Below are 27,508 nucleotides of genomic sequence, written 5' to 3' on the forward strand. Positions count from 1 at the left end.
CTAAGATATATCAGGATGTATAGTCTCGGGTAACCAAATGGTAAAGAAATATGACTTACTAATAACCAATATTAATTGCTTTTTTGTTTTGGTGATGGGTTACATATTGTGAAGTCATTTACAATAAATTATCATTATGTACTCTACCGTACACATACGCACACTTGAAGGTATACTCGAGCATACTGTTCTGTTTCATTTCTCTTCCTCTTGTTTTGTTAAAGTTTTTATAGTTTATATATGAGATATTTATTTTGATGTTACTGTTATTAAAATGTTTTATTTTTTCTTGTTTCCTTTCTTCACTGGGCTATTTTCCCTATTGGAGCCCCTGGGCTTATAGCATCCGGCTTTTCCAATCAGGGATGTAGCTTTGCAAATAATAATAATAATAATAATAATAATAATAATAATAATAATAATAATAATAATAATAATAATAATAATAATACACTGTACCTATAGCCTACCACTGCACTGATGAATCACTATTTACTACACTACCTATACCACGTACACCGATGAATCACCATTTACTATAATATGACTGTACTTATACCAGACCAGGTGTACCATTCAACGTCACTAAGCAGTCGAACTAAAACGTAACTAGAGTATAGGTGCATCTTCTATGAAAGCAAGGATGATGGATGGGAAGCTGCAGTACTTAAATCGTACCCTGAATGGGAAGAAGGAAATACTGAAATCAATTATCCTGGATATTCAAGAAAAAGAAGGAAGATGGTGGAAACAACCTGCAAAGTACTTAGAAGAATTAAGTATAGGCATAACACTGATAAGAAGAATGAGCAAGGCAGAAATAAACTCGGAAACCAGAAAGTTGGATACTGAAAAGTGGAAAGAAGAAATAGACGGGAAAGAATATAGATAAGAAAGGAATGAAGCAATTGAGCTACAACAACCATCCGAGGAAGACCTAAAGAAAATAGTAGGATTATTTTTATTTAGTGAAACAAATATAGAAAAAAAAAGAAGTATTAAACCTGATACGGAGGAAAACACAAAACAGTATAAGAAAATAAACTTTGGAGGCGCCGTTACAAAGACTATGCCTCACCCAGAACCTGAACCGTGGACCTGGAGCGTAATAAGGGACAAAGATATGAAAGATCTGGAAACCTCCAATATAAGATAATAAGAAATATGCATGAACTACCTGCAAATACTCCATATTGGGGCATACTTGCAGAAACAGGAATATGGCTAGTGTCCTTCAGAAAAGAATATAAGAAATTAATGCTCTTTCATAATATCATAAACTCTGAGGAAAAAAGACTAGTAAGAGAGATAATTGAGGATCAGTTGAAGAATCCGTATGGAAAATGCTGGAGAAAGAGCATAGAAGAAATCTGTAGTAAATATGGGATGGAAGTTGAAGAAATAAAAAAGTTGGGGGAAAAGGACACTGAAAAAAGAAATCAAGACAAGAATTATGGAAAAAAATAGAAGAAACGATTGAAGAAAAAAAGAAAGTAATGAAAAAAATTAAGATTTATTAAAGGAAATGGCCCACTGCCTTATACCAGAGAAATGAATCTGGATAAGGCATCCCTTGTAATGAAGACAAGATTAAATATGCTCAAATTAAAAGCGAATTTCAGGGGAAAATATGAAGATAATTTGTGTGACCTATGTAAAGATGAAGAAGATACTACCAAACATTTATTTTTATGCCCAAAATTAGGACAGCTAATGAATGTAGACATAAGTTCAGGTACGCTGAAAAATCCTAGCTGGGATCTGGCTGCATTTATAGGCCAGGCCAATATAGGTAGGGCAATGCGTATAAAAGAAGAATTTAAGAGGTCCAAACTGACCACAATAGGTTGCCAAAACTGCTGAAAGCAAGGTGTTATCCTATCTAATTTCAAGGTAGAATGGAATAAAAGTAAAGATTGAGAATGTCATTACGGCATTAATTTATTTAAGGCACAGGTAATATAAACTTAACAACAATAATAAGAATAAGCTTAGAAGCTTTGCACCTATCTATAAAGGGATAGAGTGCCGGCGAACTTATTTTGCGGAGTGAGCAATAAGGAACCAGGAACCGTGAACGACTGAACAAGTAAACAAGCGTCAAGCAGTCGGATTGTCGGACTCTGGGCTCTGACAGTGACAGACAGTTGGGTTAACCCTGATGGTTAACTCTAAGCATTGTATGGAAGTATCATATCACTAAAATCTGCTCGCAGTTAATGAAGTTGATGTACTTTCAACTGCACATCTAGATCTTTTACTTCCGTGAAGTATAAACTGTAGAAGTGAAATATTAGTGGCATCATTCGTTAAATTGGAGATATTCATGTGTTTTATACACTAACACTACTGTCGAGGAGAAACTAGTTACTCGACGAAGATGGAGAATTCTGATTTCAATGATGCAGAGGGAAAAGTAAGTGAAAACTTCAGTATTCATTTTCCTAGACTACAGTAGATGACTGTAATTGACACGAATTGTAGTATGTATGGCGAGTAAGGACATGTCATTATAATAGTAAATCTTGGTATTATGGTGTTATAGTTCCTTAAATCGTTAGCTGTCTTTGGTGTGTATTTATGATAACGACCATGCCCCATTAATCCCTTATTATTAATCTTATCGATAAGAATACGGCAATCTAAGAGGGGTTACAGTGGACGTTAGCCCCGTTACATAAGTAGGTAAGGAAACAAGTTGTAGGCTAGGTTAGGTGGTGATCTATGCACGCAGGAGTCCCTCCCCATTATTTAACTAAATGTTCCTCCATAATCCAGACCAGGACCCAGTGTCTTTATGTTTTATTAAAGTTAGGGGGTGAATGTAGTTCGTTGGGACAGGATGAGCTACGAATACGGTTGTGTGAGGGGTCATAGGGGGTGTACCCTCTGGGAGGTAAGTAGGTAAGAAGATGGCTCCTATGTTAGGTTAGGTGGGGAACCTTTAGGTTAGGTGGTGTTCTTGTGTCTGTTTACCTTTGAAAAAGTTTTAAATAATGTCCCAACAAACTATAAAGGCTCCAAAGTTAGATGAAAAAAGATTTTTTACTCTTTTACTACAAGACAGGTCAGTTTTCTTCGAAAGTGCCACTCTTTTTTCACTGCAAATAAAAATAGCTCAGCATATACCTCTTTCCAGTTCATAGGAGCTTGATGTTTTTCTTTTTCCACTAGCAAAGTGAGCGCACAGCCGAGCAAAAACCATTAGATTTGAAAAAAAAATGGTTTCATTGTAGTGTATTACAGGGCGATGTAACCTAGGAAAACAACTACTCGTTCCTGTCGCAAATGAATACTGTAGTTTCAGAAATATATATACATCCATATCCTCCGAAAATGGGGGACCCCCAGTGGGAACTCGGGGTTTTGGGTGGGGAAAACATACTGGGGAATCGATATATAAACGTAAAACAAGCCTTTTCTTCTCTATTCATTACCTTCTTGAAATTATAATAACCGGAGGAAAATACAAAACAGTATATCTGGATAAACTTTGGAGGTGCCGTTACAAAGATTGTGTCATGAAAAAATACAATAACCAGTGCTGCCAACGTCCGATGTAGATCAAATGTTATTTTGTGACCTGTCATACTACTAGGCTAGGGTAGGTGGGTTTGTTAGGTTCTGTGCCCTTTTTGTACTTTTTATATATTGGGTAAAACTTATATGGAGAAATTATTTAAAATACGTATGGAAATATCTATCATTGCTATCGTTAGTAATGTCAGCGTGCCGTTGGTAACTCTGTGTACCATACGTCAACGTTGGTAACACTGTGTATTATTGGTAACGTTGCTAATGTTATCGTTCGCAGTACATTCGTAAGAGAAGTGACACCGTGCAACTTAAAGTTAGCCGAATTGGTTGATCTGTTTGTTTCCGATTGAAATGAACATCAAATTCGGTTAACTCACGTTATTTACTATAGGAAAACATATATTTTCTGTTCGAAATCTCACCCTGTAATAAAATACAAAATTACCAAAAAAATTCAGAGTCTGGTTTTTCAGGCTTTTCCGTCACCTGCAAGGATACAGCTAGCTCTCCTAAAACTTTGTGCCTTTCTAAAGAAGGAGTTTTGTTCAGTAAGAGAGTGGATGAGCCTCCTGGGAATCCTCTCTTCACTGGAGCAGTTTGTGTCTCTAGGGAAATGAAACCTACGACCCCTTCAGTTCCATCTCAATTACCATTGGAACAAAGAGGGCAGCCTCGACAAGGAAAGCATTCCCCTTATGGAACCAATTAAAGTGCCTTCGGTGGTGGAACAATATAAACAGACTTCAAGAAGGTCTCTCATTGGAGCAAAAGAACCCAGACCTTGTCTTGTTTTCCGACGCCTCGGTCTGAGGGTGGGGAGCAACACTGGGAAAGTGTTGATCCATATCGCCAGCGGTCTTCCTCGCCCACGCGGCAGCGCGTTTCCTCGCCATCGCGCTAACGCTTGCGTTCGCCGCCTCGGACTCGCGCTCATTCACCTGCCCATCCTCGCGACCGCTCGCCCGCGCGACTGCTCGCCTGTGCGCCCGCGCGATCATTCGCCTGCGCGCCCACACGCCCACGTGCCTGCACGTCTACGCTCATGCGCGTCCGCGCCCATGCTTTCCAATGTTCGCCCGCGCGCGAACCGACGGTTTTCCGTCGCGCGGACGGACGGTGTTCCGTCTCGCGGACGGACGGTGTTCCGTCGCGCGGACCGACGGTGTTCCGTCGCACGCCGTCGCGTGAACCGACGGTGTTCCGTCGCACGCCGTCGCGCGAACCGACGGTGTTCCGTCGCTCGAACCTACAGTGTTTCTTCGCACAAACGTCGGCTTATTTCTTGCAGTATCTATTGCTCGTCTATGGGTTATCGCTCGCCGACAACCAGCTCTCGCCCTTCCTACCACGCTCGCCCTCCTTCTGCGCTCCTTCGCTCACCTTCGTTTGCGTTCCTGCGTTACCGCGCATGGGCGCTTCCACGTTCGCCCACGCGCAAATCTTTGAATTACCGTCGCGCGAGCTCCAGGGCGATTGCGACCACGATTTCCAATGGAGTTTTCGCAGCATGGCCAGCCTGGCGAGTTCTTCTGGAGCGTATTTTCAGAACACGGCCTCACCCCGTAAACGCAGAGCATGGCACTTGCAAGAATAGGAGAAACTTCAGCGAGATCTGAGCAACACTCCTCTTTCCTGAACCTGGGTTAGCCCTTCCCCGTCATTCCCTGGAAGGATTTTTGGCGGGGGGGCTTTCCGTTCGAGATTTCTCCATCGGACAAGGGGTGACTGCTTACCCCTTCCTCTGGGAGCTTACCAGGTCCTTTCACTCCTCGGTTACGGCCCGAGGTTTGGTTCAAGGAAGCTACAGGAAGATCATGGGTACTTTCCTCCTCTCGAGCTCAGGCACCTTGGCCTTTCGTCGGTAAGTATCTAACTTGCGGACAAGCTCGATGTTGTACCATCTGGACGCGCTGACTGAGGGCTTCCTTCGGGTGTCTCATCTGTGGAGGTCGACGACCTCAGACACCCTTCCATCCTTGAGAAGAGTTTGTTTGTGCCCAAGGACAGAGACTTAGACAGCGGCTGTGCGGAGGAAATCGACTTCCGTTTTCACTCCTCCAAGGCGCTTTCTTCCAGACTCTGCAGGGCTCCAGCGCCCTTTTCTTTCAACCACGTCGGCCTAAGTTATCGGCTACGACAACTGTGACAAGGTGTCCAATTGCAGTTTCCTCCTGTCAGGAACAGATGGCACGGGAGGCTCCCCCGGGGGGGCCATAGTCCTAAAGGAGCAGCAGAGTTCACGAACTCTAGGATTGCAGGTTTTTCGCTGGGAGGATGCTTAAGGTTACTCATCCGAATGACAGCTTCCCGATGCCCATTCCCGCACAATCTCTGTGATCAGCCAAGGATATCGCGCCTGCCGTCTCTGTCAGCGAATTCAGTGTCTCTGAACCTCTATGCCATAGCGTCAGCAAGAGTTGCCCGGTTGGGCAGAATGATCCATACCTTAGGCGAAGGTCTTCCTTAGGATCATCGACGGCTTCACCCCCGGCCTCTTCAGTCGATCCTTTCTTGTAATGAAGGATCTGAGAGGGGATGTCCGTAGTCGACCTCTCAGCCCTGATCAAGTTTGTCGAACAAACTTCGGCCAGCGTAGACCAGCAGAATCGATCAGACTGGTAACGAGGCGACAGGACTCCTTAAACCCTGGATCGGAAGGACGGGTACTTTCAGTTTCCATTCCATCCATCTTCCAGGGAGCTCGTGGAATTCAGCCTAGACTGCAAGTATTCCTGCTTATGATGCAGTGTGGCTATCCCGCCGTGGCATAGCAGGTTTGTTTCCCCAGAGAACTCTCCCTGCCTTCCTCTTGGCCGCTCAGGTGCAGGCTTCCGCCTCCTCTGCGGTTTGGAGGGCTGGTCAACTCCGATAGGCTCGGGTTCGACCTTCTTCAGCGCCGGGACAAGCTTCCGGATGCTTACCATGAGTGTGGGCTCATGGTATTTTGCTTGGAGCCTTCTCTTCCTCTGCCTCAACATCTGGAGTATCTGGCCATGATATTGAGTCAACGGCCTTACCACGTTGGAAACCCCGCTTCTCGTCCGTCCAGCGAGGTTAAGCAACGTCGGTTCTGGTCGGTACTTGGATGGGTGACCACCTTGGGACGCCAGATTCTGTTACCACATCCTCCGAGCCTTCCTTTCAGTTGACTGTGGCAAGACTGAGGAGAGTCGCAGTACCTGTTCTCAGTCAAGCAGAGCTTTCAGCCCTACCTTGGAACGTTTCCTAGTTCTCCTATCCTCATTGACCCGTCTATAGTCCGAACGGTCGCCTCAGGATAAGTTCCATGTGGGGCGGTCCAAGTTCCGGTGGCTTCAGGCAATGTTTAACCGGACTTCCTGGCCCCTATGGGACCAGAGGAACTATTAGACCTGCAATGGGTGTTGACCTATGGAGCCTCTTGATGGTAGTGGATATTCTCGTCCTTTCCCCACATTCTTGATGCTGTTCTCGGACTCGTCAAAGGAAGGGGGGGGGGGCATGTTCCGGTCCAGGCCTATGGTCAAGACCTGAAGGATACCTCTCCATCATTCAGGCAGGCTTAGGGGCCTTAGTCTGGCCCCTCTACAGATCCTACAGCTCCTGTCGAGTCGCCCCGTGCGCGTCGACTTCATGATTCTGGCGTATTCTAACCAGCAGGGGACGCATTTTCACACCTTCACATCTTGCAGTAGAGATACCGGGATGATTGAGATTCTCTCAATACCACCATCGGCTCTCTCATTCCAGGCAGGGGAATGTTCTCTCCGACTATCTGGGGGTCTTTGACCTTGGGTAACCAGCAAGTACTGGTCTGGGGGACCTGATCGCGACAGCTTGGAACCTCAAGCTTCCGCTGTTCTTCCCCCCAGTCTCAGACCCCGAGACTCTGGCAAGATGCATTCCGGTGATGGTGGGACAACTTCGACGCCTGCGTCTTCCCTCCTTTTTGTCTGTGGACAATGGGTCTCAACAAGACCAGGTTATCTGTCAACCTTTCAATGGGAGAGCTCCACTGGGACTATGCGCAGAACGGTTTCTGGACCCTCTGCTTCCCCTGACGGAACTCCCGGGAGAGCTTCTCCCACGGCGCAGACTACTCAAGCAACCACACTGCGACATCTCTCCCGAACCGGGGCGTCGCTTCGGCTTCATGCCTGGAGACACTACGCCGCCTCCTCAAGAAGAGACAACCCGCTACAGTCGCGGTACGGAGGTCGCGTCATCTGCGATAGTCATCTACAGGGGTCTTCCAGGCAAAGTGAAGAGTCTAAGGTGGTTGGTGCCGTGGGAGATATACCTCTTCCTTTGAGGCCTCTTCTCCAGCAATAACGGTCTTATTGCCTTTCGGCGGGAGGAAACTCCTTTCCGCTCTCGGCAATGAAGCCTGTCGCTCGGCTTTTCCCTGACCTTCAGGCTTAAAGGAATAACTTTTTTCCTGCCCGCTGGATCTATCCTCGCTCATGCGAAGCTACGATCGTCTCTGCCCTAGTCGGAGGAAGACCTCCAACTTGGAGCATGGCTCGGACTTTTGGTCCTTTAAGAGATCTTCTCAAGACCCTTTACGACAGGCCTCGGATTGTATTCCGCCTTGGGTCTCCTGCTCACTCTGGCCACGGCCAGTGTGTAAGCAATCTTCTTGGTCTCTTACGACTCCCCCCTTTCTAAGGAAGAGGGAAAGGCAACATTCAGGTTCGCTCCTGAGTTGTTGGCTAGACTCAGAATCTGGGGGTCCCGGCCCTTCGGTCCAATTCATTCAAGATTTTGAGTCTCCATTCTGTATCTGATGTCCCAAGACCTTCTCTTTCTTGCCAGTAAAGGAATCGAGAGGTTAGCGCTGGGAACAGCTGCAGTTTGTCCTCAGTTGCAGCCGATTTGGGAGCACAAGGAGGACACAGGGGAGAGTCACCAGTATACCTCTTCAGCCCGGACTCAAGGACATTCATCTCGACCTGTCTCCAGACCCTCCCCCTTCACGTCGCCCTACAGCACGATGTTGGATACATCGCAACGTCCCTCGCCTTCGAGTAATACTACCCTGTGACGCAGGTGCTACAAGCTGGAGTCTGGAAGCGTCTAATGACCTTCGCAGCCCGCTTCCTGCAGGGCGTGACCCACAGGAGTCTCGATACGTTTTCTATCGCTCTGTGGTGGCTACACAACAGCTGGTCTAACCTCAGGCTCCTTTTTGGACAGGTAGCAGAAGGTTGAGGGCATTGTTATCAGGTTTTAGTCTGCATGACCGAAAGAAGTATGTCTGGCCCTTACTACTTTCTTCATCATCCCCTCTACGGGGAAGCAGCATCCTGGTCTCTGCATAGCTGACCTCGAACCTCTGCAGGTAAACCATGCTTCCTTGTGTTCCGAGTATTGAGTCAATACTGTCGCGTCCCCCATACCCTGACGAGGTGGTATTGGGAACGTCCTAACCCAGAGTTCCTTCTGGAACTCCAGGTCAACTGCCTAGGACGGGTCACACTTCTTCCTTCACACACAAGCTTACGTAGGCCACATGGTTCCTTGCGGAGCAAGGAACTTGTGAGGTGCAGGGACTCCTTTTCTCGAGTGCGACTCACTCGGATTCTGAGTACCCGGGTAAAGCCAAAGCCAGTATGGCTGGGGACTTTCCACCCTACCTAAGGGGTAAGTCACCCTGTGTAAATAGCGTGGTTTGTATTTCGGTTACGGAACAAATGACAAATTCGAAGATAATTTGTATTTTTCCTAACCATACAAACCTTAGCTATTTACACACATTTGCCCGCCAGCCCTGTCCCCCAAGACAAGTCCTACCTCTAAGTGAAAGTGAGCATTCATCTGTGTGTGAGGGGGGGGGGAGGGGTAGCTAGCTACCACTCCCCTACCACTAGCGCGGGGGTAATACACCCTCGTTAAATTCTAATGGCTCGCCATTTCAGCTGCGCTATAAGGTAATCCTCTGTAAATAGCTAAGGTTTGTATGGTTAGGAAAAATACAAATTATCTTTGAATTTGTCATTTTATTATGAAAACTTAATTTTTCTTGGTCTAGGGGTAAACAGTTGTCATGTTAGTTAAACTGTAGATGTACAGTATAGAGTATTTTCACTTTTGATTATTTTCTCCATTATAAGACATTAAGTTTATACTTTTAATTCTGCATTATAAAAAGTAAATAACTTTTCACAATTTCCTTAGTTTACTCCATTAGTAATCTCACCGGATTCTCATCCATGCCTTGAAGTAGTGATAAGTGATGTTCATATGAGACAAGCTTTTTTCATACAAAGTATTGGAAATATGCACTCAGCAAAGTCTTACCTGAAGTATATATCCTGCTGGGTTCCATTGTCCAGATCTGAAACAAGGGGGGTGCCCATCACCATTTGTAATTACTGGTACCATCTATTTGAATGTAAGGTAGCGCATTGCAGTCGGCATCCCGAGTCAGTCTGTGTGTTATACCTGGCCACAGCCTGCTAACCACAACACCACCACTGTGTTGGATAACAAGTATATCTATCCTATGCATAGAGGGAGGGGGGGGGGGAAGAGAGAGGTAGATCTTCAGCATCGCCAGACTTAGGACTTCCACCCACATATTAGGGAGTCATCCAATAAATAACGGAAGGTTTGTTAGTATGGGAATAAATGACATTCGGAGATCATTTGTATTTTTCCTTAATTAATACAAACCTGGAGTTATTTATATAAATTGGCCCACCATCACCAGTCCCCCAGAAGTCCTGCCTGCAATCAAAAGTGACGTACCTCACTGCTGTGAGAGTATGTATAGAGGCGCCTGGGTTACCTCCCCCCAGTCACCCCCAGTCTGCCCGCTCAAACGGTTATGCAGTGTTGCCACCCCGCAATTAAAGTCTAATGGCTACCTTCTAGCTTCGCCGAAAGATAATCCAATAAATAACTACTGGTTTGTACCAGTTCTGGAAAAATATAAATTATCCCTGAATTTGTCATGTTTCACCCAATCTTGTTATGTGTAATTTGGAAAGGATATGCCTATTGAGGTTCTCATTTTCCTTGTTTTTGTGAGGGTCCCATAGTATAATTTATTTGCTCTTTGAGGCCCTTGCGTAATTCTGCATTGTTTAAATAATACAGTATCCTAGTTTTTTCTTGGTCTCAGAGTAAAAAGTTGTCATGGTAGTTATACTGTAGATGTATACAGTATTTTCACTAGATTTTTTCTCCATTATAGGACATTCAGTTTTTACTTTTAATTCTGCTTTATAAAAAATAAATAACTTTTCACAATTTCCTTAGTTTACTCCATTAGTAATCTCACTGGATTCTCATCCATGCCTTGAAGTAGTGATAAGTGATGTTCATATGAGACAAGCTTTTTTTCATTCTAAGTACTGGAAATATGCAGACTCAGCAAAGTCTTACCTGAAGTATATATCCTGTTGGGTTCCCTTGTCCAGATCTGAAACAAAGGGGGTGCCTATCACCATTTGTAATTACTGGTGCCACCTATTTAAATGTAAGGTAGCGCATTGCGGTCAGCATCCTGAATCAGTCTGCTTGTTATACCTGGCCACAGCCGGGTAACCACTACAACACCACTGTATTGGATAACAAGTATATCAGGAGCGCTGCATCCAATGACCCGGTGTATAGACTATTGCTAGTCACTGTCAGAACAAGTGATTGGTTTCCACAGAAGTCACAAGAAGTCGTCTGCCTCTACCCCTTCTTTAGCATTCAGGAACTTACTCTGTTGATGAAGGATGCATACCCTTTCTTCATTGCCAAGTTTTATGGTGTCAGGTGATTGCCGGACTGCGTACAGGATACCAGGGACTCTATTCTATGCTTAGAGGGGCGAGAGAGGTAAATCTTCAGCATCGCTGGGCCCAATGCATCTTATGCCCCTTCATTGCCTCCTGAAGCACTGTTACTCATGCCCCCAGCAGAATTCCTTTTCCAGCAGGTCATCACAAATATTTTTCAGGTAGAAGACAATGTATACTGTACATGGCATGTGGGGACAGACTAATGGAGTGGTTGGAAGTAGCTTATTTCCCTAATGATGCCACATCTAACAAAATAACCACCTTTGGCCATACTTTTCTTGTTGGGGTTCCCCAGAGTAAATATTGATCAACTTAGGTACAAACTTAGCCAGTGAAAGGATGGAGGTTTTCTTCAGGAGATAGGGGTTCCAGGTCTATCTGTCATCAGCCTAATACCCCTAGTCCAACAGCACAGGGCAGAAGCAACTGTTAAATCGGTAAAGAGACTCCTGAGAAAACACTGCACCCTCGGGTCAGACAAGAGGGGCCGAGCAATACTTCAATATCTCAACACACCTCTCAGGGTGGTCAACAAATTTCGTCTGAGCTCGCAACGGGCCATTAATTTCATGATGGGGTTCCTATACTTGGGACGGATGATACGTTAAAAGAAATTGCAATGGGAAAAATCACAGGAGGCTATATATTCCTTTATCACCATCAGAACACGTATGCCCATCGAACCTGACACTCAGGTGCGTATACAAAACCAAGCTACCAAACAGTGGGAAAGGACAGGCATAATCTCAGAAATCAGGCCCTACTGACAGTACAGTTATTCTCGAGGGGAGCGGTAGCCTTTCAAAGAGGAACAGACGGCACGAGTCATTGTCCCAATCCAGCACCCCTGTGGGCCATGATACACCCTCAGAGCCAGTCACATATTCCTGTCAGGAGCCCAGTATTGTCACTATGCCTAGAAGAACTGTTGGTAAACCCAAGTGGCTCAAAGACTTATCTTATCTTGTGTAATTATCTCAATGTAAAATAATTTTGTCTGTTATATGTAACCAATTTGTCAAGAGGAAGTAGATTTCTTTTTACTGCTTTCCCTATATATGTTTATTGTACTTTTACTCCATTATGCTCTAAAACTGGGGTTATTTAATTTTGCTGTTCTCTTTTGCTACCAAATACGCAATCTGCCCCTTTAATTGTTACCATATATAAGCTTTGGGATGGAAGGGGGATGAATGATATGGTGTAATCATGTGCTGCTGACTGATATCAGACAATAACCGTTTACCATTTTGGTAGCGAGTCATCTCTGTTGTCTCAAAATAAACATCTATGTGGCTCCTGTCATCTCAGTACAAACCCAACAAGGATGAATAGTTCCCATAAATATCATATAGATTATGAACATTAATAAAAGTCTGTTCCGAGTGTAGGCATAACTGCTTGCAGGTGTTTCCCTGTTCCAAGTGCAGGAAGTGCCCTCCTGTGAAGTGGACTGAGTTCATTAAGAAGAGGAAGAGGAAGTCGAAGAGGGATTCATCTGCATTTATTTTGGCATTGCTCAACCTGGTGCCAAAGAGACTAGCGAAAGTAATCCCCCCCCCCAGTGTTTCTCCCAAGGTGCTTTAATTGTTGTGACTGCTATTGATGACTCCCACAACCTGCAAGGAACCTTTGATATTAACGTTGGCCCCTCAGCAGAGAAGCTCCCGGAGGTTCTAGCAGCTGTGCAATCCCAGAAGTCTTCTCGTTTTGCTGCCGTCCCTAACACTGTTCCACATGTGGAGGAGACCTGTGTGTTGGTACTACCGGCTGTGACCTTGCCTGCTGCTGCGGAGTTGCCTTTACCCGCTGCAAAGAGTTTGCCTGCAGCTGAAGAACCCTTGACTTTGATGACTGATTAATACTGGCTTTTGTCTTGTGTATCTTTACCTGTTGCTGCCCCTTATACCTTGCCTGCTGACCCTGCACAGGAGCTGCCTGCTGCCCCGAGGAAGAAGAGGTGGTCACTGAGGCACAGGACGACCAGTCAGGAGTTCCTCTGTATGGTTTGATCGGAGGATCAGGCTGTACCATAACCCTCCCTCTAGTAGGTGCTAAGGTATGAGGCTTTAGGGCTCACGCCACAGCCTCCTGTGCCAAATCTCATTTGAGATACTGTAAGATACAAGTGCTATTGGTCAGAATGCAGGGCCTTGCCAGCCCAGACAAATATTTAACAAAAGTTATGCACTGTAATTGAAATTACAGTAATACCCTGCGATACGAGTGTCCCAACATATGAGAAATTTGAGATACTGTACAAGGAAAGTTCTGAGCAAATTTTTGTCCTGAGATACGAGAAAAAATTTTAAATATGAGGTAGTTCCCTATGCGGCCGCCAGGTGGCCGAATGTGCGAGACAGGACAGCATCGCTCGGTCTTTCCCGTCGGATCTCCGTCGCATAAAGTTATCTCCGAGCATCGGCCGCCGTAGTGTTTGCTTTTTTTACGTGTTTTTTGCGTTAATCAGTGCAGAATTAATTGAATAAGCAATGGGTCCAAAGCAAGCAAGTGCAAACAAGGGTAGTGAAAAGAAAAATCATATGATGACAATGGAGATGAAGCTTCAAATAATCGAAAAAAATGAGTGGAGTAAGTGTGATTGAGCTGGTGCGCCAATATGAGAGGAGTACATAGACAATGTGTACCATCCTCAAGCAGAAGGATGCTATAATGAGCACCAAGCCTTCCAAAGGAGTAACCATCCTTTCCAAGTTGCGCAGTGATATTCACGACGAGGTGGAGAGGCTTCTTTTATTATGGATAAAGGAGAAACAGTTGGCGGGAGATAGCGTGACTGAGTTGATCACATGTGAAAAGGCCAGTTGAATCTACAGTATAATGACTTGAAAGGGAGCAAGCAGCTAAGAGAGGGGAGACTTCAACGTCAGTGGAAACCTTCAAAGCCAGTTGTGGCTGGTTGGATAATTTAAAAAAACATACTGGGATACACTTGGTTGTGAGGCATGGGAAAGCAGCAAGTTCCGACTTGAAAGCCGCGGCAGGCTTCGTCACAACTTTTGCTCGGTTATCGCCCGACATGGCTTCATCCCCCAACAAGTTTTCAACTACGATGAAACTGGCCTTTTCTGGATGCCCAGGAGGACTTCCGTCATGGCAGAGGAGAAGAGACTACCGGGCCATAAACCCATGAAGGACCAGTTAATTCTTGTCATGTGTGCCAATGCCAGTGGTGACTGTAAGGTCAAGCCACTGCTGGTGTACCACTCTGAAAACCCGCATGCTTTCAAGAGCCAAAGGATCTTGAAAAAAAAACTGCAACTGATGTGGCGTGGTAATGCTAAAGCTTGGGTTACACTGCATTTCTTCACAAAATGGGTTAATCTGTGCTTTGGTCTGGCAGTCAAAAAATATTTGGCTGAGAAAAACCTGCCAATATGACACCAATTGTATTGAAAATCATACCACAGAAAATTCTTTATAAACAGAATAATTCTGTGCTACAGAATTTTTATTTAACTTTTTTTAAATGAATTTTTTCTTAATTTTCTTCGTTTATATGCGGAATAATCATGAAAAAAAAAGAGAAAAAGGATAATCAAAATTCTGTTACACAAAATTGTGGGATTTTTATTCCTCTTTTCAATATCTTTCTCTCTAAAATTGAACAATAAATAAGTGAGAAAAATGTCCCAAAGTGTGAAGAAGTATGTATTTGAGTTATGAGCTCCCAAAGATTTGCTATAAATTTTTGCTTTTTTTTTTTAGAAAAATCGAAATAACATTATTATGATAACCTTACTTTGTACTTTTATTGTTTATTCCTACAAGAAGGCTCCCTAAACAAGGTATTTAAACCCTAAGTTTACTAATACACTTGGTGTGAGGGTGTCAGAGTTGCCAGCGGCCTCTCATTCTTGCCAGAGTTTTAGTTAGGATGTTCCAGCTTTGTACTCTTTTTCATGTTTCCCCCTCTTCTTGGTTCTTTTTTCTTGCTCTGCTTATTTTTTTGTTCTTTCTTTGACCTTGGGTAACATTGGCCTTGCTATAAAGTTCACGAGGACGTTGTGAAAACACAATGTACATACGAACTGTATGTAAACAAACACAAGAAGTCCATCATAACTTCTATACGTCTTTGGAAACTCTGGCTGGTCTTCTCGTAGGTTGTAGTTTGCATTCTCCTACCCTATACCAAAGCCTTCCATCTCTGCCAGATGTACGAGATTTTGAAACATAAGTGAAAAAAATTGCTATGTATATAAGCGAAAATAAACACGCATAGACTATTCTGTCAAACTCAGTCATGCAGACGATGCAGTAAGGATGACGTCATCATTTAAAGATCGCTTTATCTTCATTATTTGTAAAAATAATTGGCTGAAACTTCGATTTTGTAAAGTTATGTCAAACACCATAGCGGACGGTCCCTTAAGCAGGCAGTATCATGACCAGCCCAAGCTCCCCTGGTTGCATCTGGGAGCACTCCTAAGATTCCTTTGGAAGTCATCCTTTAGTTTTAAAGACTTTTCGAGTGGCTTTTACTTATTGGCATGAAAGGTATAATAGTTCGATTTTGCTGGATTCCAGCACACGTAGGTGTGTTTATCGCTGGCAGAGTGCTGCAGCTGAATTGCTACCAAGGTGTCCCATTCCCAGTTATGAATTTTTACATACAATTAAGAATTTTATTTATAATAATTGGCAACAGCATTGGCATAGTTTCCTTGAAAATAAAATAAGAGAAATTAGTAATGTTATATCCCCATGGAGGTATAACGGGACGCCCTGAAAGTGGGAGACTACTCTTTGTCGTCTCCGCATTGGTCACACAAGGATGACACACTAGTTTTTGCTGGCTGGCCAACATCAACCATATCGCGAACGACTGTTTGGTACCATTGACAGTAAGGCATTTGTTAACTGAATGCCCCACATATAGTAGTGAGAGAAATAGATATCCATTAGAGGCTCGAGGTCATAATGGCAGGTTCATCCTTGTCATGATTCTTGGACATGTGTCCTATCATGGTAATGGTATTTTTAGCTTTATTTCAGAAGCAGGTCTTCTGAAAAATATTTTACTATTAAAATGACATCTTTACTTTTATGGTTTTTTTTTAATTAAATTTTTTTTTTCTTTTACAATAAACAATATCGGCGTCAATGACCTTAGATGTCAGGATGCCGGAAACCTCAAGTCAATCAATAAATCAATCAATCAGTCCTTTGGAAGTCTCGAGTTCTTCAGTAAGGGGATCAGCACCGTCTGACCCTAGACGCAGGAGTGACCAGCAACCCCTCTGGCCTGTATTACGACCCTCTCCCCTGCAGAGGTCTTCCAGATATGAACAGTATCTGCTTTCTAAGTCCGCTGACATTGGCCAAGACCCTGCTTGGGAGAAATTATGGATCATTCCTATCAAGTCTAGGAAGAAGCGACCACCTTTGGAGATCTTGAGTCTTACTGACCCTTGGGTGTATTGAGTACCCCAGAGGACAGGTATCCGTTCGCTAACACCTTGTCAGCAAACTGATACCTGTCCTCTGGTGGACTCGATACACCCAAGGGTAAGTAAGACAAGAGATCTCCAAAAGAGGTCGCTTACACGGAGAACTATCGACTGGTACCTATAGACCTGGATCGTGTGGTCCCAAGTTCTTTGGCTCCAAAGGAAGGAGTGAGCAAGAACACCACCTCGCTTCTTGTAGACTTTACCATCTGCCTGCGAAAATGCTAGGACGATCCCCAAGAATTGGGCTTCGACCATTGCCCACCAAAGTTACAGGGAACATTTTGAAGATTACAGGCCTGCTCTTGTATGACTGGAACATAATGGCCTTCCCCCGATGCTTCATTCCACTACTCGCAAACCTGTTGACGACTTAGACCCTCCCCGGGCTCCAGTGGATGTGAGCTCAGGAGAGGAAGAGCCTTTTCACGACGGATCTGACCATTCTGAGGGCACTTTGCTTTCATCCACCTGCTCTAAGATCACCCATTTGGAACAGAATGATGCCAATCACATCTTTCTACAGGCTCTCTTGCATAAGGAAAATCAATTCCTTGTGAGGAGCCGGACCTTATTCCAGCAGAGGGAAAGGACACGGTCCTGGATCTCTCATGATACTTCCAGCCCCACCAAGGCTAGGGTAGCTTTATCTTGGTCAATTGGGGGGGGGGGTGTTAGTCAGAGGTGCCAAAAAGAGAGCCCACGGTCAGGTGGCAGGAGAATCACGATCTTTGAGATGGGTGAATTCATCTCGATTACTTCATTTACCTTATGTGAGGCAGAGGAAGTATTACGACACACCTTAGTGGACAATGCCCTGTCCCCTCTCCATCTAGATCCGACAATTCTGGCGTTGACCCAGAATTTACCCGTGGACAGGCTTTCCTCCTTGTCGGTGGATTCTTTGCGGCAGATGCAGCATACAGGGATCGGGTTGCAAAGTGCTCTTTGCAAGCTGCATCACATGGTTAGACTACTTGTGGAGTCGGTAGGGTACCTGTTCAGAATCGAGAATTTCTCCATCGAACAGAACAGGGAAGTGATGTCCGCCTTCGTGCTTTCTGGAACCTGGACTGTTGAATTCTTGACTCTCAACGTCCTCAATCAGTGGGTCGACTGGGTTTTGAGGTGACATGATGCAGTCGTCTCAAAATTCATGAAGCAAATGCCATATTGAGAAGCAATGAGATTGGGCAATGCCCCAATGGATGGTCTCTCTCTCTCTAACATGGAGGACATCGAGGCGGTTGTGAAGAGTTGGACGAAAGTGAGCCACAACTCTTCCAATGAGCTATGATGTCTCGTCCTTACTGTGGCACTGTGGAATCAGCGTCTCCCTCTGGCAAACTGACAGTGGCAGAAAAAGGGTCTGCAATGCCCACAGCAGGCAGCAATGAGGAACCAGGGGCAAAGATAACCCCCTTTTGGCCCAGAGGATCCAGGAGAGGTAAGAAAGGTAGAAGAGGACAGATCAGATGGCAAAGGTGGATGCTCCCCGGGGCTAAACCTTGGTTGGTCACCGTCCTCAGGGCAGGACACCTCGTCCCACATGCACTCTTTCTCCTCTAACCTCTCATTCAGTGAACAAGAGTTCCTACACGAAGGGATCCGCAAAGGAACTGGCACTTCAGGCTGAAGTTCAGACTATGCTGGAGAAGAAGACTCTCCAAGAGGTCTGAGACAAGTCCCCAGGCTTCTACAGTCATCTCTTTGTGGTAGAAAAGGCATCTGGAGACTGGTCATAGACCAACAGTCAGACCAAATGACTTCATGATCACATTGGATCTCAAAGATTTGTACCTCCAGATCCCCATTCGTCCATCCTCAAGGAAATACCTAAGGTTCTCCCTCAACAACAGAATGTATACCAGTTCAAAGTGCTTTGCTTCGGCCTGTCCACAGCACCTCAAGTTTTCACTCAAGTGTTTTCCCTTGTGTCAACTTGGGTGCACAAGAGCAGAATCTGCCTGCTTCGTTACCTAGACAACTGACTGATTCTAGCAGACTTGATGGAAACTCTTCTCCTTCACTGAGACAAGCTTCTTGACTTTTGCCAAACTCTAGGGGTCATGGTAAATCTCAATAAGTCCTCCCTGCAGCCAACTCAAAATCTGGTATACTTAGGGATGAACATCAACACAAATCTAGGCAAAGTCTTCCTGTTCTTAGCAAGATTGGAGGGAATGAAATGATCATCAGAATCGTTTCTAATGTGAGACAAACTGCCAGCACATCTTTGGCAGAAGTTGCTATGACACCTTGCCTCTTTAGAGGTTCTGGTACCCAACAGCCATCTCTGCACTTGAACTCTCCAGTGACAGCTGGAGACCTGGTCTCAGCACAAGGATCCTCCAGATGTGCTGGTCCTGATAGTGTCAAAACAGAATAGACCTGGATTGGTGGGTATCAGATACAAACCTATTCGGGAGTAGACGTTCTCTCTCCTCCCCTGTGTTTGATGCTTTTTATGGATTCATCAAAAGAAAGGTGGGAAGCTCATCTGTTGCAGCAAACGACCTCCAGGTTTTGGTCCGGAGCCGAGGAAAACTGCCACATAAACACCTAGAAATGAGAGCAGCCTTCCTAGCTCTCATGCATTTCCACTCCTTTCAGCATGCTCCGTGGTGCTGATAAGTGACAACACCATGGCGGTGGCTTATATAAACAAATGAGTAGGTTCTTTTTTTTACAGCCCCTCTGCCATCTGGCTGTGGAAATGATCAGATGGATGGAAGATAACTTTGCTTGCTTCATCCCGGGCAAAAGAAACATCTTAGCAGACAAACTGAGCAGGAGGACTGAGATAGTTGGCTCCAGGGGGTCTTTGAATCATCAGATAGCCAACATAGTCTTAACTTTGTGGGGTTTGCTGACAATAGACCTGTTTGTGATGTCTCTCAATTGGAACCTTAGTTTTCTGCTCCCTAGCACAGTACCAGATCCCCATGTGTTTTGGCAAGACTCATTCCAATACCCGTGGGACAACCTGGACATGTATGCGTTTCCCCTATCTGCCTAGTAAGGAAGCTTTTGAACAAAGTAGGGATATAGCAAGATTTATCGATGACTCTAATCGCTCCACTGTGGAAACATGCAGAATGGCTTCCGGACCTTCTACATCTGCTCACAGAGGCACCGAGATAGCTCGCTCCACTTCCCGAGCTCACTCCACTTCCCGATCTACTCAGACAAACACACGTACAGATATTCTATGGAGCAGTGGCTTTGCTACATCTTCACGCTTGGGGGTCATCCAGCAACTCTTGTGTTGTGAGGATTTCTGCAACCAGTTGCGAGAGGGATGGATAGATACCTCCTAGAGTCATCTAACGTCATCTACCAGATGAAGTGGTCTATCTTCTGTGGTTGGTGTCGTGGAAGGGATATCACTCATTTCAGTGCCAATATCCCAGTAATACTGTAGTGGAGTTTTTGTTGTACCTCAGGAAGGAAAAACTCTGTTCAGTGTTGGCGGTGAAAGAATATTGCTCAGCCTTAAGACTTGCCTTTAAACAGAATAAAGTTAAAATTTCCTCCTTGATGGAATTTTCTCTCCTGATACGGAATTTTGAGTTAACGTGCCCTCAGTCAGAAGTCAGATTACCTCCAAGGAATGTAGTACGTACGTGTACTACAATCCCTTAAAGGAGCACCTTACGAAACTCTTATTGGCCCTTAGATCGTGACCTGACTTTGAAGATAGTTTTTCTGTTAGCCCTGGCCTCTGCTGGAAGGGTCAGTGAGCTACACAGTCTGTCCTATAACATTGTCATTCAAGGGGAAGGGGGCAAGTGTCACTCAACTTAGTCTCTTGAGTTTATTGGTAAAACTCTTAAATTCGGCTGTAGTGGATCCTAGATTCGGGCCCTTCCGTATTGAGAGTCTCTGTACTATAACAAGTGACCAAGATCAACTGTTACTATGGCCTGTTTGGACGCTGAGGAAATACCTTAAACAGAACGTTTTAGCTTGGCCACAAGTCAAGTACAGGCAGGGTCAAGAATATAGTTACAAAGAACTCAATCTCTTCCTGGATCAGGAAGATGATCGAAAGTGCCCTCTAAGCAGACTTGACCCCTCTTGACCCTAGACCTGCAGCTTATGACATCAGGGTTGTTGGCACATCCCTGGCATTCATAAAGAACTTCAATGTGACTTAGGTATTACAAGGGAGCTTATGGAAAAGTCAAACTACATTCACCACCCACTCCCTGCAAGAAGTAACTCGGAGGAATCTTGACACATTCCCCATAGGTCCTGTGGAGGCTACATAAAATGTGATCTGTAACACCTCAGCTCCCTCGTAGGACAAGTAGCAGTCGGCTGAGGGCAGATTTTACCCAGTTGTAAGTCTATTATGAATATGCTTATGACTGGCCTTTTTGACTTTCAATCTCCCCTCTCTTGGGGCTTTAGTAAACCGAGGAACTTTGCAAGCTGACCACCTTTGACTGCAGGTGGGTATCATCATCCCTTGTGTAACCTGATTTATGCATGTATATTTGTTATGTCTCTTAATCTCCCAGCGAGGTAGGAATGGGCAATTAAGAGAGGAGCCCAGCTCCAGGGTATGCCTTACCTGTCGATTCACAATGCTTAGTTCTCACACTTTTGCATAATTGCTCAGGCTGTTATTGTTAGCGAGGTGATAGGGTGTGCTCTTCTACAGAGCACAAGAGTCGCGTTCCAAGTTTGTGACCAGCTAGTTGGTCTTGGACTTGCACCCACCTAAATGCGAGTCTCCATAGTAAAGAGCTGATAGGTTTGTAATGGGTGCTGGAACAAATGACAAATTTGGAAATATTTTGTATTTTTCCTAACCACACAAACCTGAAGCTCTTTACAGACTCTGGCCTGCCATCACTTACCCTCGGAAGTGCTGCCTGCATTTGGAAAGTGGCTTGTGTTGGCTACTGTGTGTGAGCAGGGTGGTTGGTCTACCCCCTGCTACCCTCCTCCCCCGCTAACTAACGGAGGGTTGTTGCACCTCGTTAAAAGATTTAAAGAGTTTCAGGTTTGTACAGTATGGTTAGGAAAAATACAAATTATTTCCAAATTTCATGTTTAATCTATATTATAAATTAGTGTTACAAATAACCCATTAGATTAGAAGAATCCACATTAGGCCTATAGGACCTTTTAGGTCTACAAAACTTTTGCTAGCTGGTCCATTTCTTTGGCACACTGCAGTTTGTTCATGGGATGAGTTTTTGAGCCACAAACAAGTATGAAAAATTCTTGTAAGATCTTACTATATTGGGTCATAACTTGATGGTTAATAATCAATATTTTATCCAAGTTTCTTGTACTTCTTATTGTTAGCCAGCAGAAGGTATATGTATGGGAAAATACAGGAAAAACAAATTGTTTCTAAAAGAATGAAAGAAGTAATTGTTCCGTAACTGAAATGCAAACCACGCTATTTAATATAGGTAATTACTTTCGGCGTAGCTGAAATGACGAGCCATTAGATTTTTAACAAGGGTTTACTAGCGGGGGGTAGGGAGAGGTAGCTTGCTACCCCCCCTCACACACACCTGTGATTTAGCTCACTTTGCTATCGGCTCGGGTGACGGTCGGACGTGTCCGCTTTCACCCTCGCTTTTGTTGATCAGCCATTATTAATCTTTCTTTGCTTTTTCTTTTTACAGAGTGTATGTGAAGTTGGCCTCTGCTATGCACAAGTGCCCTGGCTTACCCGACTGCCCTTGTGGCACATTTATGTCGGCGGTCGACACGGATCCCCACACCTTTTGTCCTTATTGTAGGGGCCAACGGTGTGATAGAGTTAATGTATGTGGTGAGTGTAGGGAGTGGTCTACCTCCCAGTGGGAGAGGTTTTCTCGGCGCCGGAAGAAGTCTAAACGGGATATTTCTCCTTCAGAGGTTTCTTTGAAAAGAGAAAATCCCAAGGACTCTTCTTCCGTGGCCCAAACCTCCTCCGAAGCTCCCACTCATCCGGTTTCTCCCGAGAAGCCGTCGAGTGGTAGCGTAGGCCGTAGTTCTGTTGACCGATCCCGGGGTGCGGGAGAGGGTGTTGCCTCCCATAGTGAGGCAGCTCCTCCTCCTCCCCCGGAGGAGGATATTTCAATGCCTGTTACTAATAGTGATTTATTACAGCTTTGGGCTTCCTTGGGGCTTCAGGGTTCACCCTCCAAGGAAGCCCTGTTTGACATGATCAAGTTGGGAGCAGCTGTCAAACAGTCGCTGACGGTAGCAGAGATCGATCCTCTGTCTATCATCGACGTTGTTGTGGCAGAGGCTACCGATGAGTTGTCTCAAACCTCTGCTCCTGATGTTGCTGTGGTAGCTGAAGGCTTAGTTCCTCCCTCCGAACATCCTTCAAGGGAGGAACTAAGTCCTACGGTCTCTCCTGCCGGTGATTCTCCCCCTCGGGGAGTTCACTAACAGAGACTCCTCTTCGGAGGACTGCTGATGGTCAGCCCGCTGACCCCACGGCCCCCAGATGGCGTATAATGCGCAAAGCTCACCTTCCCCTTTGCCGTAGAGGTCTTCCTTCACCTCACAAGGGTGTTAGGAGGCGCCTCTTCGACTCGTCATCCTCCCAGTCCTCCGCAGAAGAACCTCTTCGTCGTTCACCGATCCTGCCAGCTACCTCCTTGGACCTCTCCGGAGATCGTTCTCGATCTCCTTCGGTGGAAGGTCGTCCTTACACAGGACACACCGACCTTCCACCCTCCAGACCTGCTGACCTGCCGTCACCGTTCCTGGCTCCCGATGCGCTGTGGGCGCCTTCTCACCCTGTTATTAAACAGGCAACGGTTCCTTCGGGGCATAAAGGGCACGAGCACAAATTTGTGACTCAGTCCCTTAAGCGCCAGGTAAACCCTGCGCGTCAACGACCTGCAGCAGATGTTCCTGTTATAGCGCGCAAGCGCTCACCTGCGCGCACTTGCAGTTGCTCCTGTCATTACGTGCCAGGGTTCCTCTGCGCGCCCACGACCACTTGCGCGCACCTGCAATAGTTCCTGGAATAGCGCGCCAGTGCTCACATGCGCGTAAGTGCTCGCCTTGGGTTCTTGTTATGGCGCGCCAGCGCTCACCCACGCGTCAGCGTTCACCTGCGCGTGAGCGCACTCCAAGGGAGGTTCCCGAGATAGCGCACAGGCGCTCACCAGACCTCCAGCGCTCACCCACGCATCAGCGTTCACCTGCGCGTCAGCGCACTCCAAGGGAGGTTCCCGAGATAGTGCACAGGCGCTCATCGGACCTCCAGCGCTCTCCAGTGCCTCAACGTGCCACTGCGCACAAGCGCGCCGCTGCTGTTGCTCCTGACATAGCGCGCCAGCGTACAGCCCTGGAGTCTCCTGAGATAGCGCACAGGCGCTCACCGGGACTCCAGCGCTCGCCAGACCAACAGCGCACTTCTGTGCGCCCGCATCCTGATGCGCGCCATGCGTGCCCTCGATCTCCTGCGCTCCAGGCACGCTCACGATCTTCGGATCTGGGTGTGGTAACATCTCCTGCTCGCCAGCACTCACCTGTGCGCCATCGCGCTCAGTCTCCATCGCGCGCCCACGAGGTTGCGCAAGCCCGGCCTGCTCGCCCACTGCTTCAGCCAGATATGCGCGCTAGAGATATTTCTCCTCCTCTTGCGCTCAAACAATCGCCCTCGCGTGCGCGAGTGCTTAACCAGCCTTCTACGCGCCACCTGTCATCGCCTGTCCATGCCGCCACGCGCCAACGCTCGCCCGCCCGCCCTCGTGCAATCCCCAGCGCGATTCCCAGAGCGATCACAGGCGCGATCCCACACGTGAGGCCGCAGGACATTACGCGGCCAGGTCATCGTCGTCTCGTTCCCCACCCCGCAAGCGCAGAACAGCGCGCTCGTCGGAGGAGGGGAGGTTTCCGGATAGGTCCAAGGACTCTTCTCCTTCTGTTTCAGCATCTTTTCAGGCGAACCCTCGTTTGGTAACTCCTCCTAGGGATCGAACGATCCTCTTCCCTCCAGAGGGAGTGTCTAACAGCGTGACTGTCAGTCAGCAACCCTGGTTTGGTACCATCGTCAGAGCTCTCGTGCAGGCTTTTAAGCCTGTATTCTCTGAACTTGGTCACAAATCAGTGGCGGCTTCGTCTCCCCTGAAGAGGAAGAGAGGAGTTTCTACCGTGGTAACTTCTCCAAGGGGAAAACTGACTCCTCGGAAGTCCTTGAGGAAGGCTCCCTCCCCCCCCAAGATTTTCTCTTCCTCCCCTGCGGACGAGGATTTCCCGTCCTCTGGGGAGTCAGGTGAAGCGGGTCGTTCCCCCATCGCACCAATGGGGGAAACTCCGCCTCCCCCCGAGAAGTCTTCCCGCATTGGGGTTGAGAAGAGCCTTCCACCATCGTTACTAGAGTCCTGTATCCCTCCCAGGAGAGAGCTGAAGAACTCAAAGACTTTGCCTAAGTCTTTGGCAAGGATTAGACAGGAGCCAGCCAAACCCTCGGAGAACGTCCACGAGTCCCCCCAGGAAGAGCCTCTGGGGACAGGAGACTTTGCTGCCAGCCCTTCAGGAGGAGAGCTGCAGGAGTCGGAACATGCGTTCTGGCAAGTTCTGACCTTCATGAGGAATCTCAATGGGTTTCCGGATCCAGAGATTCCCCCTCGTGAGGGCAAGGACACGGTCTTGGACCGAATCTACGGTACTCAAAAACCCTCGAGGGCCAGTGCGGCGATGACCTGGTCACAGGGGGTTAAGAGTGCCAGAGATAAGGTCGAAGGCCAGCTCTCCGAGCTTGCTTCCTCCAGCCGATCCAGCACTGGTAACAAGCTCCTCCCGCCTCCTCGCGTCCATCAGAGGAGGTACTTTGAGATCTTGGAGGAGACTTGTTTAGCTCTTCCTTTGCACCACTCTCTGGAAGAGCTTACCGGGGGAGTCCCTCTAGAGAGAGACTCCAACAGGCATGTCTCGTATTCGGCAACGGAGATCCTGAGCCAGGAGAAGGTAGCGAAGTGTGCAGGCAACTTCGTGGCTGGACATCTGGCTAGGGTCTCTGTTGCGGTCTGAGGACTTGTCCAAAGAAAGTACCAGGAAGGCCTTGGAGACCTTTTTGCTCTCAGGCACACGTACCATTGAGTTTCTAGCCCATCAAGTCTCGAGCTTGTGGGCTAACGCTATCTTGAAACGTCGGGACGCAGTGTTTGAAAGATTCCACCAGAAGGTCCCCAGTACCGACGTTAGCAGGCTCAGACATTCTTCCGTCCATAGGGCCCTACAAACCTCCAGCGATCCAGCAACCACGTCCTGTCAAGAGTACGAAGAAGGCAGCTGCAACAAAGACAAAGGTGTCTTAAGCCCTTTCCGGTCAAGAACAATAAAGGCAAAAAGTCCTCTAGGGGAGGAAAGAATCCTAGAGGGAGCGGCCGTGGCCGCAAACGCTAGGAGTGGCAGTCCCCCCGCATGTCCACCAGTGGGGGGATGCCTACAAAGTTGCGCAAGAAGGTGGTAGCAACTCGGGGCCAATTCCTGGACGATTTCCGTAATCAGTCAAAAGATATCGCGTCCCGTTCACGACATCTCTACCTCCCCTGACAGCGGATCCAGTGTCGTTGAGCTCCCTTGCCATGGGATCGGCAAGGGGGCATGCCCTTCGGGCAGAAGTCGAGACCATGTTGAAGAAGGACGCTCTCCAAGAGGTAGTCGATGGGTCCCCAGGCTTCTTCAGTCGACTCTCTTCTTGTAAAGAAGGCGTCTGGAGGCTGGAGACCAGTCATTGACCTTTCAGCCCTGAACAGGTTTGTCAAGCAGACCCCGTTCAGCATGGAGACGGCAGACACGGTCAGACTTCCGGTGAGACCGCAAGACTTCATGTGCACACTGGACCTGAAGGACGCGTACTTCCAGATCCAAGTCCATCCGTCTTCGAGGAAGTACTTAAGATTCTGCCTAGACAACAAGATTTACCAGTTCAAGGTGCTGTGTTTCGGTCTCTCCATAGCACCGCAGGTGTTCACCAGTGTTCACCCTAATATCTTCATGGGCTCACAGGATCGGCATCCGTCTCCTCCGTTACCTGGACGACTGGCTGATCCTAGCAGACTCGGAGGCAGCCCTTCTTCGTCACTGAGACAAACTTCTGGGACTTTGCCAAGATCTAGGGATCATGGTAAATCTCGAGAAGTCCTCCCTGCTGCCCACTCAAAGACTGGTATACCTAGGCATGATCATAGACACCAATCTCCACAAAGCCTTCCCATCAGACGACAGGATAGCAAGGCTGAGGAGGGTTGCGAGGCCTTTCCTCAGACGAGAAGAACTTCCAGCCCAGTTGTGGTTACGTCTCCTCAGTCACCTCTCATCCTTGGCCCATCTAGTTCCCAATGGTCGCCTCAGAATGAGATCTCTCCAGTGGCGACTCAAGTCCCGGTGGAATCAAGGTCACGATTCCCCGGACACTATGATCCCTATGGGTTCTGCGGTGGGTGGCAGACGAGAACCTACGAAAGGGAGCGGATCTTCTCGTCCTCCTCCCGGATTTGATGTTTTTGGATGCCTCAAAGAAAGGGAGGGGGGGGGGGGGGGCTCACGTTCTGAACAACAGGACCTCAGGCCTGTGGTCAGAATAAAAAAAGTACCTCCACATAAACCTGCTAGAGATTAAGGCCGTATTCCTGGCCCTTCAACAGTTCCAACAATACTTAGCAGGCCAATCTGTGGTGGTGATGAGCGACAACACCACAGTAGTGGCTTATATCAACAAGCAGGGAGGTACATTTTCAGAAC

General features: G+C 46.8%; 1 long non-coding RNA gene across 1 annotated transcript in view; it reads left to right on the forward strand.

Moving 5' to 3' along the window:
• The first annotated feature begins 2,131 nt into the window (after positions 1-2,131).
• LOC137655702 (uncharacterized) overlaps positions 2,132-27,508 on the forward strand; it is an 86,885-nt gene continuing 61,508 nt past the window's right edge. Inside the window, exon 1 of the long non-coding RNA XR_011046855.1 lies at positions 2,132-2,416. This is a non-coding gene — a long non-coding RNA (uncharacterized lncRNA). The remainder of the gene's footprint in view (positions 2,417-27,508) is intronic.

Source organism: Palaemon carinicauda, chromosome 1 (assembly GCF_036898095.1).
Source record: "Palaemon carinicauda isolate YSFRI2023 chromosome 1, ASM3689809v2, whole genome shotgun sequence".
In the NCBI taxonomy this organism is placed as follows: domain Eukaryota; kingdom Metazoa; phylum Arthropoda; class Malacostraca; order Decapoda; family Palaemonidae; genus Palaemon; species Palaemon carinicauda.